The 16,295-nt window shown below is 38.4% G+C and overlaps 1 long non-coding RNA gene across 1 annotated transcript; it reads left to right on the top strand.

Moving 5' to 3' along the window:
* The first annotated feature begins 2,492 nt into the window (after nucleotides 1–2,492).
* On the top strand, nucleotides 2,493–14,708 carry LOC125616123. The gene is made up of 4 exons (XR_007346753.1): nucleotides 2,493–5,720; nucleotides 7,120–7,179; nucleotides 10,768–12,468; nucleotides 13,905–14,708. It is a non-coding gene; the product is annotated as an uncharacterized LOC125616123 (long non-coding RNA).
* The last annotated feature ends 1,587 nt before the right edge of the window (nucleotides 14,709–16,295 follow it).

Here is a 16,295-nt window from a genome sequence, read left to right as displayed (position 1 = left end):
GTTGGAGGAGAGACAGGGCTGTTTTCCCACTGAAGATCTGCCAAGTTTAGAATGATTGGATTCTTTGTGAGCCCTCTGAAATTGGAGAGGGACCCCAACATGCAAACTTTTGCTTTTGCTATGAAGCTCTTATATGCATCTTTTCCTATCCTAAAGGAAGTCCCTGAAGGACTTCCTAAGACTGTACAATTATAACACTACAGTTGTTTTTCTTTTTTTTTAACCTGCCTTGGGGGCATCTGAATATGCTTTTTCATTGCATCTGTTTCTTCCAAGGTTTTAACATTGGAATGTTTTGCTTTTTTTTTTTTTTTTTCACAGTACCTTACATGCCCAAAGGCTCAGTTTTGAATTATTCAAATCCTTGTGTCGCTTTCTCTAGTGACCTACAACAGTGAAGTCCTCTTGGGGTGTGAGAGATGATCTGTGAGGACAATCAGTGGGTACCTTCTATTCACAGGGTCTGAATTAAAGCTGTCTCACATGCCAAGGGGGAGATTGATCCCTAGAGTTTATGCAAAAGTTTCAATAGGGCTTGAGATGGTTCAGTCACATTCCTTAGAGTGCCTGGAGATGGGGGCTGTGACTGTTTCTGTGTTTCATCCTCTCTGTCTCTTTTCAAAGAGTGACTGGCCATCAAACAGAGAGATTTGGCAAAACTGGAGGCTTGGAGCATCACTGAAACCAAAGAGCTTCTGGTTCTCATTTGTTTCTCTGTCAGGTGTTGCTGGGAGATCCATTCCCTTCACTCCACTGCCAAGTATGCGAACTCCAGTCATTTGGCCGGGCAAAGAAATCATTGGCAAATACAGCACAGCAAATTGTGGGCTAATAGCTAAAGCCGGAGATGACTCTGTTAACGGATCCAGCACCGGCTTTTGTCAACTGGGTGAGAAGTCTCATGTAAATCCTGAGAAGCCCGACTTGGAGCAAGGGGAACAGAAAATCCAGGGAAATTTAGAAGACAAAGGATTTTTTCCCAACACTAACAGTGTTTGTCTTTTGAAAAGGAAGTCAAGGCTCAGTGTCTCTTGCAGAAAACAATAATAAGATTAGACATTCAGAGACCCTAGCACTTGAGAAATTGCAAAGAAGAAAAAGAATTTCAGACTGTGTGGCAGCAGCTGCCCTTAGAATTTCACAGACCTTCCTTATCAGTTTCTTGGGCAAAGAAGGGAAGATATCACAATAAATTAAATGTGTCATTCTTTGGTTCTATTTCACAGAAATGAGATGAAATAGGGACTAGATGGTGACAATATCAGTTGTTAGGTGCATTGCTGCCATTGCTTATCTAACTCCACAGATTTTTTTCCTATGTGCCTTTATGTATATAATATCACTATATTACATATATTATGTTTAAGTACTGTGTTCTTACTTTGGTATTCACATATTTACACACATAGATTAGGAGTATTTGAATTCTATTCTATATATACAGAAAAAAAATGTTACTCTTTTTCTGGAGAAATTCCTCATTCTATCAATAAATTGGACATTTACTATATGTAGGTGCTGGGGACTTGAGTACTTGGGGTCTTGGAACAAATCCCTGTGGATAAAATACTGTGTAAGTAAAATTCTTAGTGTGATGATGGTAATAATCATTAAAGAGGGTTAGGGTGTTGCAGTTTAAGTACAGTGGCTAGGGAAGACCTCAATATTGGGATCCGTTTGCACAAAGACTTGAGGGAAGCAAGGGAGGAATTCATGTGGTGAAGAGTATTCTAAGAGGAGGAAATCACATGGACAGACCTTGAGTCTGAGGCATGCCTGGCATGTCTAACCAAGGGCAAGGAGGCTATCCTATAGCTGGAGTGACAAGAACAGAGTATTGGATCTCCAAATGTTTCTCTGTTCAGGATAATTAGTGGTGGAACAATGTGTAGGACTTTGTAGGCATTCATAAAGATTTGGGCTTTTATGCTAAGAGATGAGAATCCATGGAGGACAAAGCCTAATTTGATTTAAAGAGATCATTCAGGGTGTCAAGGGAAGAATGAGGGAGTCAAAAGACAACAATGTAGGTGAGAGATCTGGAGGCATAGCAGAAGTAATGAAATGGAGAGATGGGGTTGGATTTTGGATGTTTTGAACGTGGATCAATGAATGAGCCATTGGAGTAGGGAAGGTTGAGGGCAATTCCTAGAGGGGGGATCCAGCAGATAGCTGGGGGAATGAGCACCTTGGTCCTTGACCATGGGAGGGACAGGGATGGATCTGGACATAGATCTATTCCATTAGTTTCTATAGTAGACTTATGATTACTATTTCTACTTTGCAGATAATAAAATTGAAGTTTTAAGAAATTAAATAGCTTTTTCAAATTCCCAAAGTTGCAAGTAATGCATGTAGGTTCTGATGCCATGTCCCTTCAATGCACTTTCCTCAAAACAACCCCTCTCCACCTGTTTTCCAGAGGAGTCTACATGATTGAGTGAAGACCAGATTCCATGTGCGTGTTGAAGTGCCTGCTAATATGACTAAATGCTCTGCCCTCATGTATGGTTGTTTGGTCAACCTGCAGATCTTTGGCTGTGAACATGGCACAGGCTGGCATAGACCTGTATGTGTGATGAGGCATCCACTTGACCTCCTCTTTAATCCCTCTTTCCTTCTTCCCCTACACTGACCAGTTTGTAATAACAATAAGTATGTCTTGTGCTCAACAAAGTACTAAGTGCTTTTAACAAATTCTCCTGCTTATTTATTAATGAAAGTATGAATAAAATAGCTAATAATGCAAGGACCCAAGTATAGAACCACAGAGGAAGAAAGATGTGAGGTGGTGGACATTCCACTTTGAATGTTCTTCTTCATAGAAGCCTGAGGGATTTTAGGTTGAAAGATACAAGGCTCTCACCCAGACAAGTCTAAATGAAGACATTGATTTGAGAGTTTCTAAATATTCTAAACGTTCTTTTCCTAAGCTTCTGACTGGTGGTAATCAGTGAGGCGGTTTTCCACTTAACCTTATCTTTCCTGTCGTTTCTAAGTATGCATGAGTGGATAGGAGAATTGAGCAAACAAGAATCAGATCTAAAATAAGAAAAAACTTTATTTTGCCTCTCCTTATCCTTTTATTCAATGGAGTTTTTGTTCCTCAGATGTTGGATGAAGTTTCTGACAGATCCCAGAGATTTTCTGTTTATTTTTGGAAAATGCACATCACATCCTCATGGTGATTTGAAGTTGCAGGAATAACCCCAATTTCAAACACCTAATGTCCAGGGCAAGGAATTATTGAATATGTCTGATTTGGTTTAATGTCAATGCATTGACTTTTTTCTGGTACAGACCCAGGTCAGCCTGGAGGCAGAGAAGAGAGGAGGGGCAGGAAGGCCCCATCTTCTAAGCCTTTATTTCCTGCAATGAGAAAAGAGGAGGGGAGACGTAAAGGGATAGGACAATTCTTACTTTGCTGAGTGGCTTCATACTCTGTGCAGATGTCTGGATCATTTTGTGTAGTATATTTTGGGCTCCTTAAGATTTCAAATTGGAGCCTTTCACTTGAAACTACCATGAGAAAGCCTGAGTCTTTATTCTGGGTGGCCACTTGTGACTCCTTCCTCAGGTCAAGGGCATTGGTAGAATCTCTGCCCAACATGCATGACCTGCATCTTTCTGTAGACATCCCCTTACCCTTCCATGCAGTGCTGTTGGCCAGAACAGGATCCCTACCCTGAATGGCCCACTCCTGGCCTGGTGTAGGACTGCAGGCCACAGTGCCTCAGTCACAACCGTGTGCCGGGATCCTTCTCTGGCTTGTAAGATTTCCTGTGCAAGAGCCAGGCTCTGTCCACAGTCCTCTTCAGCTTCCTCAAATGAGGACAGGGTACCAGTTCCTTCCTTCTGAAATTTCAGGGGATGCAGGCCAAGTTGGTCGAGATGAGGGGAGGGAGAATCTGTGTGTTCCTAAAGAATTCTCTTCCTCTCCTCTTGTGCCTTCGCTCGATAAAGGGATGAGGGGCCATCACCTTCCTTCCAAGGCATGTTTCTTCCCTTCTCCTCCCACATGGGTAAAAATACTCCAAAGTGAGAAATCACAAAAGTGACATTAGGAGGTTGCTTAGTCAGCAAGCTCTGGGGAGGCTGTGAAGCTTCCACCCTGCAAGGAAGAAGCCCTGCGAGGAGCTGGAGAAGGGCACACCAGAGCCGAGTGTCATTTTCCCTTTTACCTTAAAGAAACTGGGATGGGGATTTGGTGGCACTGGCTCCCCGACTTATCATGTACTGTGACATTCTCCAGGCTGTAAACTATTCATTCACCAAAGGGTGGCTGGTCATGAGGTGGGACTTGGGCTGGGGCTGGGCTGAGGTCCAGACTCTCCAAGGTCATTTTCATGCCTCTTCACTCTTGCTCCCTCCTAACTGCTAGGGAAAGGAAGTAGGTCAGTTTGTGGATGGGAGGGCCATTCTCAATTATAAAAAAGAAAAAAAAATTTGCTTTTAAGATTCCAAGAATTTCAGCTTGTAAGTCAGAAATTTCACACCCCAAATGAAATTGGCGAGAAGCCTGGAACTCGCCATTTTCACTTTAGGTACTAAAATTCCGCATGGATTAACTTAAAGAGTACCCATGGTATTAAAATGTCTTTGGAGCTTAAGATTTATTTGCATATGATTCACTGCCATGATGATTTACTTACCAAATGGATTCGGTTTTTGTTATTTTGAAACTGTCCAGGAATCACACATTTATTTATTTCTAAGACGTCCTGTGATCAGAAAACATTGACTTTAATGATCTGTTGGCATACTTTCGCATCTTATTATTCTTTGTATGAACAAAATTTTATAGTGTTTTCACCTAACTGGGTGCACTAGAATCTTGTTAAGTGGTTAACTCAGTTGAATAAAGAGTCTTAGAAGGCTTAATCCTCTCCAATTGGATATGGTAATTTAATATATTAGTTACACTTCAATAGAATGTTATAAACTGCATAGCATAGGCAGAAACATGGTCGTTGGCTCCCCATCCTTCAGTATGTATGCAATTCATAGATACGTGCTCCACATAAAGCAATAACCTTCTTAAAAATACAGCTGATCATCATTATATAACATGTGGATTCTGCATTTGTGAATTCTCCTCACTGATTTGTCTCCAACCCCAAAGTCAGTATTCACAGCACTCTGAAGGCATTTGTGTACATATGCAGAGTGATAAAAAATTTGAATCCTTCAAGGTGCACATTTCCACCTGAGGTCAAAGAAGGTGATTCTGCCTTCACATTTCAGTCCTTGTCCTGTAGACAAACATTTCCCAGTCTGGTAAATGCTGTGGTTTTTTTGCACTTTTGTGTTTTCTTTTTAAAATGTTCCCCAAATGTAGTAGTGAAGTGCTGCCTGATGTTCCTAAGTACAAGAAGGCTGTGTTGTACCCAGTGGAGAAAATGTGTGTTGGAGAAGCTTCTTTAAGGCTGAAGTTACTACAGTGCTGCTGGCTGTGAATTCAACATTAACTAATTAACAATATATGTTCAATACAGCATCTTAGACACATAAAACAAGGTTATGTATTGATTGGCAAATGAAAATGTGTGACCAAAGCCTTATGGGATCATAAGAACTCCTAATAATCCTTAGGAACAATCTTTAGTATTCACTAACTCAGTGTTCATGGTGACTTCGCAGAACCTGGGTATTGACAATAACAAGGATCCAGAGTCACATCTCACTCCATGCTGTCCTTGTCCTGTGTGCCCACATGAAAGGTGATTGAATATTTTTTTTCTTCTTAATCTAAGACTCTGGGTGTGTCATTCAAGGGTCTTAAGCAGAGAGATGGTCAGATTTGGGCTTTTAAATCATTACTTTCGCAAAGAGGAAAGAGTAGGTTGGGGGAGGTGAGGGGCCCAGGAAGGGCTCTCCTAGAGTTCATTCATGAGGTGTGGGTGGCATGGGGTGGACTGGCGGTAGAGTCCATGAGGAGCAGGTGCATTGGGAACTGTGGAGCAGCAGCAGAGTGCTACTTACAGCACACTGATTGAAACTGAATAGCATCAGGTGCACGAGAATAATCATGGCATATCAGATGCTTAGCTGTGTGAGTCCTGGCATAGGAGAGGGTGACAAGATGTGAGGCTTCCCTACTCCTATTTTGGGGATACTTATGAGACTCAATAGGAAATAAGATATGTGGAGCTTTAAAGCTCAGTTTCCACATTTGCATGTAATTCTCCTCCAGAATTGCTTTCTTTGAGTAAAGTGGTTTTTCTGCTTTTGAGAATTTGCTTTGAAAAAGCACACAGGGCTGTGCTAATGTAGATTTCTTTTCTTTCTTTCTTTCTTTTTTTTTTTTTTTNGATAAAAAATTTGAATCCTTCAAGGTGCACATTTCCACCTGAGGTCAAAGAAGGTGATTCTGCCTTCACATTTCAGTCCTTGTCCTGTAGACAAACATTTCCCAGTCTGGTAAATGCTGTGGTTTTTTTGCATTTTATCACACTATCCATAAACAGTTAGCAAAATGCAGCTTTAGAAAATTTAGTGGCTATTATGAATTATTATGATATAAAATGATAGCATTGATATTTATATCTTACTTCATGTCATGACACCAATGTATATTACTCTCTGATATGTTTATGGGATATAAATTATGTCATCCTGTTGGAGATTTTTCTACACGTTGAAAAAATTTTAAAAAGCATTTAATGGTCTGAAAGAACTTTCCCAATTGGTGACAGCATGAAAATAAGTCATTTTTTAAAAAAATCTAAAGATTAATAGATCTATTATTTGTAATATGTACCTCAAAAAAGTTCAAAGAGGTGCACGCCCATAATTCGAGTGGCTCAGGAGGCTAAGGCAGGAGGATTGCAAGTTCAAAGACAGGCTCAGCAACTTAGTGAGGCCTTATGCAACTTAGTCAGACCCTGCCTTAAAACAAACAACCAAACAACCAAACAAACAGTAAGGGCTGGGCATGTGGCTCAATGGTTAAGTGCTCTGGGTTCAATTCCTGATACCAAAAAAAAAAAAAAAGTTCAAGTTGTTGTTCTCTTGATACTATTTCTTTTATCATCTGTTCTATATGTGAAAGCATGTGTACAAAATGAATTTGATACTGCTCAAATATGTCTTTCCTGTTTGTGTTGCAAACTATCTAAGGAGGAATCTTCAATATAGAAAGGATCAATGGTTGACCAGTTGAGTGGATGAGCTTACAAGGTGAGAACATTGTTCAAGATCTGAGTTCCTAACTGCACTTTCATTTCTCTTCTCAGTGTGTTAAACACATATTCAGTTATTAGAACATAGAGATTATGGAAATACAAAGATGAATGGAGTACATTCTACTCTTTGGACTATACTAGAGGAAATGGATATGTAAACTAAATAAATAAATTTATCACTGAAGTTTCCATAAGAGCACAGATAAAGAAGAAATATTAGAAAAGTTTTCCATAGAAAGGGTTACTAAAGTCTTGAAAAAGAGTCAGGATTGTCCATGGAGATAAGACAGCATGTGCCCAAGTAGGCAGGCATCAAAACAAACAGAATATTTGAAAAACTGCAAGAATTTGGAACTTGGTGCTAAGTGAGTGGGGGAAAGATACAAATCTCATATCAAAAGGCTCTTTCATTCCCCAGAGTTCATATTTTGAAGTGGAAAGTCTTTTTGGCTATGCAAAGAGAGACAAGATGGATGAAATAATTGATATTATTTGTTTTAGTATAAATTAACTGGATGAAAAATGGAGACAATAGAAGAATACATTTGAATACTCATAATTAATTTTGAAGTTGATATTTGGCATGTAGAAGAAACCATTGTGATTTCTTAGTGTGGTGATTTCAGGATTTTTAATAGCCTGAAACATCCTCTATAAATGGGTCTACTGTCTTGTTTTTCCTTCTCTTTTCTCCCTTTCTTCTCCAAGTGCAAATGTAAAAAAGGTAAATATTTTTCCATCTTCTTTTAATTTCAAAGATAAGACTCTGTTGTGTTTGGCAGCTGCTAGTAAACTATATTTAAAAATACTCAAGTCCTGATCAGATTATTGTTAATCATTCTTACAATCTAAAAATTAAAAAATCTCCTCCAAATCATATTTCTTACTATATTTAAGACATATGATTCCACATTTTCTCAGATATATTTTCCACCTCAGAACAGCCTGCCCTTAGAAAGCCATTTGTCAAGATTTCTGAAATCAAGTCTTGAATAAAGAGCTTCAAAACAACTTAATTTAAACAGAACATTCCACAAAACATAATGCTGAGTATTAACTAAACCATTTAAAATAATCACTTAAACCTGCACCCTGATTATAAAATTTTAAAGATTTTTAAATAACTTTCTTGCCTAGATCTTCTCATATAAAGGAAAACAGCATTCTCTTATCGCCAGGTTTATTATCCTAAAAGGTTTTAGGTTTTCTTTTCCAAATTGGATTGAGATCAAACCCCTAAATAAATGAAACATCTTTTTCCTCTTCTTTAAGCTGTTCTGACTTTGAAGGCCTTGGTTTCCTTGGGTTGGAGCTGATTCAACATCTTGCAATGAAACGACTAATTAAAGTGTTTTTGCTTTTGGCTGGGAGTCTTTCTTTTTCTCTGGCTGGAGTTCTGTCTTTAGTTGAAGTCAGGCGGCTTATTCCCATTTCTAAATTTTGGTGTGGAAAATACCATTGATTGGGCAACAACAACAACAACAACAAAAACCATGAATGAAGCATTTGACAATTGATTATCTACCTTCTCTGCCTGATACCAAGTGGGACATGTGCCAAGAATCCATCAGCACTTTCTCATAACTTCATATGGATCAGGCTCTGTAATAAAGTATTTCTTCATGTGACGATTGACTTTATGTAGTATCTCCTGTCCTATGTTTTTGAAGGCTTATCGATTTTTGGAAAAGTAACTTATTTTATCAACATTTTTTGAGAGCCTGTATTTGCCACATTTTGGCGATATAATGCACTTTGATATTGTTTTTTGTTTATTATTTTTTTGTCCTTCCAACTAGACTGTAACCTCTCTTATTCACTGTTGAATTTCTCCCATAAGGTGTAGTGTCTGGCTCATGATGAATTACTAAAGAAATATTAACTGAGTGCGGGAAAGGATGGGCTGGATGGGCACAGTCCCTGCATTCAAAAGCAATACAGACAAATGGGGACAGGGAAGCTCATGCATTACAAATACTAATAATACATTGACCAAAGAACCCACAGAAGCATGCATAAAAAACTGCAGAGTACTAATGATGGATAGATTCCTATGTGTTCAGGAGAGGCAGAGAATGTTAGGAAAAGACTCAGAAAAGATGCAATCTGAACTGTATCTTGAGAAGAACATAAAATCCCTAGAGGCCTGGAAGAAGGAAACCATACCAACACGAGATGCATTTATGGCTGTGCTCAATTTGAGGTATTGGGGGGGACCTGAGTGGGGTAGATTTCTAGTGGGTTTGGAGTTCAAGGTGAAGTCTTATCATGTAAGTTCCCTGCTTCTCTCTCTCTCTCTCTCTCTCTCTCTCTCTCTCTCTCTCTCTCTCATATGTATGTGTGTGTGTGTGTATAAAATTTTCCAAATACAGTGAGGGCACTATGAACACTAATTAAATAATAAACAATTGACAATGTGTAGACAGATATTTAACTTAAAGAATACTTAGGTGCAATTGTGTAGAATAATTTAAAATTATATAGTTTATAGGATGCAATGCAAATAAGAAAAAGAAATCTTGAAATAGTAGCTATCATCTCAACCTCATAGAATAGTTGTCTGTTTGGGAAGGTCTGTGGCCATGGGTCACTCATCTCTTTCCTATACACAGGAGGTGCCATTATTGCAACAATATATTTTGCCTGGGTCATTATAGATATTAATAGAATTTTGGGGTGTTATTATCTCTACTGTTTAATCATTTCCAATATAATGTGTACTTTTTTCAATATGCACCATAAAAAGACACAAAATAAGTAAAGAAACAGTGTTGAAAGAAGACTCATAATTTGGGTTTTCCAATTTAAATAAACACAGAATAGAAGATGCTTAGATACTTTGAGTCTAGTTATGACTCATGGCCCAAAGTGTAATTGTTTTATGTGTCTGCCCAAATATAAGAGCAACATGGGTTTAGTGGAGCCTCCAAAGCTTGTTATCCAAGAAGAGAGTTGGGTAGACGTGAGTGCAATAGCTGAGTTTGGGAATGTGAGTTTGGAAATGGGGGTGGGTTGGTGAGTATGGAAAAAGGGATAGGATGCAGTTGTGGCCAAAAGAAGCAAAGTAATCTAGGCCTCTGGAGGGGAAGTGTTTAAAGCACAAAGAAAAGGATGTAGACATTGTCTTTAGCGCAAAGGGAACTGTAAATATTCAGTAAATATCTCCTTTTGCCAAGAAAATAATGTTGTCTTGGTAAAGATGCTACACAAGTAATGCAAATAAGCTTTTGAGGTTATAAATCCATCTAACTAGTCCTCACTTGGAGATGGCATTATTTTAAAATGCTTTTCTCAGGAAGGGTCATTCTGTATTATAAGACATGACAATGTCTACTTGAAAAGTCCTCTCCATGTTTAGTGTGCTGAGCAGATGTATTTATGTCTTGACATGGGTATATGGAAATCTCTTTATGTGGGAACCTTTGAAAGTCAGCCTCCTCTGATTTTTAGCCAGTGAATCCAGGAAGTGTGGGAACTGAGGGTCCTGTTCCAGTGAACTGTAGAATATGTGCTATGTTTGTCTTCTCTGCTGAGTTAGTCATCAATTATGTGTGCTCTAAACGCATACTAATCTCGCTTTTAGAAAAAGGTTCAAGGATGTCAAGAATGAACCTCTGTGCTCTAGCCTATTAAGGAGAATGAAAAATCCCTGGAGAAGATGAGAAAAGAAAATAATTCAGGAAGCATGCTAAAAATAAAAATATACTCTAAAGAGGTAAGGGGAAGTGCTTGGAAAATCAATGCTAGTGTTAAGACATACAGGAGTGAATGAATGTGACATTGAGAGGGGAAAAATGAGGTAAAAATTACAACCAGAATAACACCACAGCATACAACTTTGCTTGAAGAGAAAACAGTGTGCTGTTTCTCCAGAAAGATAAAGAATCATTTCCAAGCCTTAGTGAGCAAACAGATTCCTGTTATGACCCCCAGGTGGGAGTGACCCAACTGCAGCCACTCTACACAGTGATGGAGGTTGGTGGATGATTCTACACCAAGAATATGTGTAATTCACAATACAAAAAAATGAAAGGAAGCCCAGAAAAGCCCAGTGATCCTCCCATTTTCAACCGCCCAATGCATCTGTATTTTGTATGTCCACTTGGGAATACATGGTACTGCAAAAAGGGAATTTGGGATATATTTCTAGTGATTTGGAAGTTCTAAGTTAAAAGTTGATGGAATCATTTCTTCTTCCAAACTCATAAATTAGGAAGATATGGGAAGTCGTTCATGAGTGAAAAAATAAAAGAATTTGGTCCTTGATAAGGTGCAGAGAGCATCCCATGACTACTGGGAAGAAAAAGTTCAGGAAAGCACCTAACAATTTCCTGGGGACAATATTTTGTTCATCTGCAGTATCTTGTAGTGATTTACATATAGCTGGAGCTTAAAATTAAAAGATTTTAAGAGGGAGAGAAGAAAATGCAATAATAAATAATAAAATAAGTCATAAGTCACAATTCCATAAATGATAATAGATATGAGAAAGACCAAAATCAAAACAGAACAATAAAAACTTCAGTGCAGGAGATGGACAGTTATTCGCATGGAAACAACAGGAAAACTGGTCAAGAATTTATGGGGTTGGTGCTGTAACTCAGTGGTTGAGCACTTGCCTAGCATGTACAAGGCATTGGGTTGGATCTCCAGCACCAGAAAAAAAAAATAACTTTTGACTGAACTTGTAAACATTTAAGTGCAGAACAGTGTAGAATAAGTAAAATGAGCTTGAAATGTTAATATAAGAAAGCAGAAACTATCTCATAGCTATCACTAAGTTTCAGTGAACCAAAATAATAGAAGACTATACACTGTTCTAAGGAAACAGATTTGAATCAAGCTTGGAGGTATGGCAAGGTACATTAAGAACATAATTAATAGTTTCCCTATGCAGGGGGTATGAAGATATGAAGAATACTGAGATTTAATATTGGATAGCAAAGACCTCATGATCACAAGTGGAGATGGATATGTAATAATTTCACTAAAGTAAAAAGTGATATGAACTTAACTGATATGTCCAAAAGGTCACATGTTAGTTATGGCCTGTCATAGCAAAGTACAACAGACTGGGTGGCTTCAAATAATAGAAATATACTATCTCACCACTACGGAGGCTGGCAGTCTGAGATCAAGGCATCAGCAGGGTTGGTTCATTCCTTCTGAGGCTGTGAGGAAGGATCTCATCCAGGCCTCTCTTTGCTGGCCATCTTTGACATTTATTGGTTTGATGATGTGTTGCCCGATCTCCGCCTTCATCTTTACATGGACCTCTCCCTGTGTGCGTATCTCTGTCCAATTTCCCTCCTTGAATAAAAATTGTATTGGTTTGGGACCCACCCTAGTGACCACATATTAAATCCATCATCTTCAAAGATCTTAGTTTCCAATAAGGTCTCAGCCACAGAACTGGAAAAGATTTCAACATGAGTTTTGGGGTCCCAGTTCAATCTATAACAGGTTATAGGAATCCAAGGTAGCATACAGCAGGACATATCCCACTTCGTATAGTATAGCAACATGATTTTAAAAGTTTTTCTTAAATATATAATTGGTATAAATGTGAGAAAGAAAATGTTTGGATAAAGAGATCTGCCTGTTTAGGTAAGAAATTATGTTTTTAAAAATATAACTTGATTTATTAAGTTATCTAACCACTTATTGACCATCTACTATAGGCTTATACACATAATATACCAGAGATGCAAATTTGATAACAAGTCATAATATCTAGAATGCTTAATAAATACTTACTTTTTTTCCACTGAAAAACTTATCTCATAGTATGTAAAGGGAACAGTGCTACTTCAAATTGGGAATTAATCCCATTTACCTAGGTAGAACTTACTTCCTAGTCATGTAGGAAATTATTGAAATTTTAGGAGCAAGTTACAGTTAGAGAACATTATAGTGAGGGAATGATTGTTAGACAAAATTAGGCATATCCTCAGACTTCAAAGAAGCAAAATTTTAAAAGTTCAGGAAAAAAAAATTGTTATAGTTCTATGACTGTGGAGAAACATAGGATTCTGGAGTCTCTATACTAAATGCCTCATCCCATGAGCTGCCCCAGGCTTGGTGAAGTGCCTCCTGCACAATGGTAGAATGTTGCCATGCATATCCAGTATCCAGAGCATTGTAGAATTTGAATCCTTGGTGAATTATGGTAATTGTGAATCATCTGTTACAAAAGAAGAGTAGATAACACTAAAAAAAAAAGTAGTTGCAAGAGAGCTCTCTGTTTAAATGAGATCTTAAGAATATAAAATCACATTGACATAGGATTGTGAAAATGTAAAGTCAGTTTTTTGACATATAATAATTTTAAAACATGAATGTTGAGCTAGCTTTCAGGTTTGCTGATGTGACTATGCATGGGCACGTGGTGGGTTTGAGAACTTGCCTCATTCTGGTGGATGTGTGATACCCTTCGAATGTGTTTAGTCTTATTTACTCTAAATCTTTCTTCTCTGCTGCCACCAGAGTGAGTCTCCTGCCATGAGATTCTGAATCTATTTAGTGTCAGGGGTCTTCAGGGTCTCTCCACTGCTCACAGACTAAATATTTACAATGCTTTGAGACAAGTCCCAGCCTCAATGCCTATATGACTCTTTTCTGGTCATAATCATGGGCAGAAACTTATTCTACAATTTTGCCTGTGCTCATGTGCTTTCCTTTCAACTTTACCTGACTCACGTCTTGCCTTTCATAATCTAGAATCTTCCCTATGCTTCCAGACTGGGTGAAGTGTCCCACCTCTGCTCACTGCAACCTATGCATAAAACTAACTCAGTAAAGGCATCGAAAGGATCTCCATGCTCAACTTCCAGTAGATCATAAGCTCCTTGAGGACAGGGACATGATTTTCCATTCAGGGACCCACACAGTACTGAAGGTAAAGCCTCACCTGTGACATGTTGGGTTTAATATATGTTGAATTTTAATATTCATAATCATAGGGAAATAATCTATCTGTGTTGATGAAGCCCTTTAACACACCAGTCAATGATTTAATTGTTGAGATTTGACAGCTTGAAACCAAAAATGTATGAGTCTGTGGTGTACCTTTGGGATACTCTATGAATACGATGGTATACGTAGAATCTACTGAACATCTGGCCTGATTGTAGACACTCAGTAAACATTCATTGAAAGTCAATGCAATTCAGTCATGTATTCATTTATTAGTTCAAAAATAATTTACTCAAAAATTGCAATGTCCCAGTACTGGTGCTGAAGAAACCAAGAGATATGAGTTGTTGGTTATATAAATGAGGCATAGTCATATGATGAGTATCATAAACATCTCCGGATGAATGTGCTGTAAGTCATTATGGTCTAGATATAAGGTGTCCCCGAAAGGCTCATGTGTGAGACCATATAAGAAGTTTTAGAGATACAATAATGTTAGATCATGAGAGGTGTAACTGTTTCAGTGGATTAATCCACTGATATGGATTAACTAGGTGGTAACTGTTGGAAGGTAGGATGTGGCTGGAGGAGGTAGGTCACTAAGGGTGTGATTTGGGGGGGGTCTATATTTTGTCCTTGGTGGGTGGAGCTCTCTTTCTGCTTCTTGGTTGCTAAAGTCGTGAACTTCTTTCCTCCACCATGCCCTTCTGCCATGATGTTCCTCCTCACTTGGGCCCAGGGCTATGGAGTTGGCTGGTCATGGGCTGAAACTCTGAAACCATGAGCTGAAGTAAACTTTTTCTCCTCTATGTTGTTCTTGTCAGGTCTTTTGGTCACAGTTCTGAAAAGTTAACTGAAACAAAGTGTATACAGGAGGGAGAAGCTCACTCTGTCAGAAGGCTCAGGAGAAGATATACAGGCCTTTCGTTTTACTCTGATGCATTTTCTGCCCTTCTTTGTCATGCACTATAACTCAGGGAGAAATATTTTCCAGGATCTCTTGTCTCCTGGATTCCAAGGAGGCCAGAGATGGCACCATGAAAAGCTTAAGGCCTTGGTGAGAGAATAAAACATGTTGTCTCTCCTGACACCTCTGCTGTTCCATGGTCTGGTAACAAGCTTCCCCTTTGAGGTTTCTAGGAGCAGTAGCCTAGAAGTAGCAGTACCTTCTTGCCTTTCTGGTCTCTTGGTTGCCTCCCTCATGGGCTCTTTGGGTCTTCCATCACTTGTGAAACCCATACCCAGTGGTAAATTCATGGAAACAGTGAGGGTGCTTTATTTTTCTTGAATGAACCTGTGTGGTTCAGAAGTTACCCAATGAAGGTCACAATAAAAGCTACTAATTGGGCTGTTTCGGGTGATTTTGTCCCTTTTTATACTCAGTATCCTGTTGTTGCTTTGTTTATTTGCCAAGGACAAAATTTTAATTCATCCTGAACTCAGGTCTCTTATCTACAAAAAAGAAAAATCATAAAAATGTAATGTATTTGCCTATGTTACAGTTCATTGATTCATTCACACATTTTGTTGGAGCTGTAGTCATAAGAGGTGTCATGCCAACCCTGAAGATGTAACCAAGGTCAAGACAGATGTGGTTCCTGCTCCAAAAAGCATCACACACCCTGGGTGGAAGACACCTGTGCGTGTTCACTCGGGAGAGACCAGCTTTGGCCACAGGGCCATTAACATTCACATTTCCTTTAAAATGTTATTAAGTTTTTTAGATCAGTATGAGTAAATGACCATAGAATTATTTTTGAAGATCACAGAGCATGGAGAAAGTTCTCATTAAAACTAGATAGGGACCACTGATTTTTTTTTAACAGCTTTATAAATGAAATGAATAATAAAATCTACAGTTTTGAATAACCCCAAACTGATGTGCTATAGCCTTCTTAATCAACAGGCTTGTAATTAGGGGACATGTGTGTCCTCTTTGTGACTCACTCTCTAAGTGAAATATGTTTGGCAAGAATTTCTTTTCAGAAATTGCTTTTGTTCAGGAAATGCTTGCTATTTTTTTTATATGCTTGGATAGGGTCTTTTACATTTAAGAAGGAATGATTAACTCAAAGGGATGAGGGTTGAACTTAATCAATCTTGTATTCTGTAGGTGGGAGCATATCAAATTCAGTGCATTTTGATCAAGAAAAAATCTTATTTTTACATACTTTCAGACTATAAATTTTAATATCC

Source organism: Marmota marmota, unplaced genomic scaffold (assembly GCF_001458135.2).
Source record: "Marmota marmota marmota unplaced genomic scaffold, marMar, whole genome shotgun sequence".
Classification (NCBI taxonomy): domain Eukaryota; kingdom Metazoa; phylum Chordata; class Mammalia; order Rodentia; family Sciuridae; genus Marmota; species Marmota marmota.
Note: the sequence above shows the minus strand (reverse complement) of the source record. Positions and strands in the feature narration are given on the sequence as shown.